The sequence below is a fragment of the Formica exsecta genome, unplaced genomic scaffold (genome assembly GCF_003651465.1).
Source record: "Formica exsecta isolate Colony F162 unplaced genomic scaffold, ASM365146v1 scaffold164, whole genome shotgun sequence".
Lineage (NCBI taxonomy): Eukaryota > Metazoa > Arthropoda > Insecta > Hymenoptera > Formicidae > Formica > Formica exsecta.
Genome location: NW_021848957.1, coordinates 37,365 through 38,737, shown reverse-complemented (window position 1 = coordinate 38,737; position 1,373 = coordinate 37,365).

Here is a 1,373-nt window from a genome sequence, read left to right as displayed (position 1 = left end):
TATTTGATTTTCATGGTGAAAACCATGAAAAACCCATAAAAATTATAGTTTTTTACGCTTATCTCAGTAAATACGGAAAATCATGATAAATGTTTTAGACAAAAGTTTTAGATCTCACAGAGATAAACATTTTATGTTCTATTCATTTTTACCGTACGAGTGATAGTTTTCGACAAAAATGATGGACTCTAAATCTTATATCTGTCCTCCCATCTAAGCATGTACTTTGCAGTACATATACGATTCCACATGGATTTGCAACTTTCCACGCAAAGCGAGGTTCCACGCAAAACTATTTGTCTAGTTTTTTGGTAGTGGAGCCCCCCGCAGGGCGGCGGAACCCACTGTTTTTACGCATACACTTTTTCACGCGAAGCGAGGTTCCACATGGGTTTGCAACTTTCCACGTCCTCTGACATGGGTTGGATTTTCGCGTTTGGTTGGATTTTTGCGTTTCTCTTCGACTTGCGAGTTGCGAGTCCGACCTCCATTTTTAAGTTTCATATTCATGTTCAGGAGGTAAAAATGCATAAGAATTGGGTGTTCTTACCCATTATTTCATATAGATTGGTTTTCCGAAGGTTTTAATACAAGTTTAATGTATTATTTTTAAAGAATAAAAAAAATCATAAGACATTCTTTTCGATGCTCAGCATCAAATTTTTTTAGAAGTTAATACAGATAAAACTTATTTTATTACGATTCTATTTTAAAAGAGATTATATAATTCTTATAAATTATTATTACAATTAATTTGTTTTGAAGTTCTGAACTTTTAAAAGAATTTTATGCTAAACGTCGAACGAATGATCGATTAATACACTCAATTTAGATTTAAAGTAATTGATTTTTATAGAAATATTGCGATACCTAAAAATTATATAATTTGTAATATAATTAAAGAAATATTTTTTAAATTCAAATTTTACAATGGCACGCACGCACGCACACACGCAAATATACATATATATATATGTATATACAGGGTGAGTTTTTTAACTTGAAACTGTAAAATATCTCGGAATGTAAGCTTTATCGAAAAAAATGTTTCAAACAAAAGTTGTAGGGTTCGAAGGAAGCCACATGATAAAAATATGGATTTGACCTTGAGTGACCTTTTCAAGGTGAGATCAATGCGATCGACGTTTTCTTAAATGGAAACCCATATTTTTTATTACATATTCTTGTAGCTTATCTCGAGAGCTTTCCAGAACATTATACTAAAGTATTTTTTCATTAAGTATTTTTCGAGTTACTTTATAACTTAATCTGACATATTTTGATATAAAAAATAAAATATCTCGTAAAATATTTAGTTTTCAATAATCTTACCGTAATACATTTATGTACAGAATAATAAGACAAATCAATTG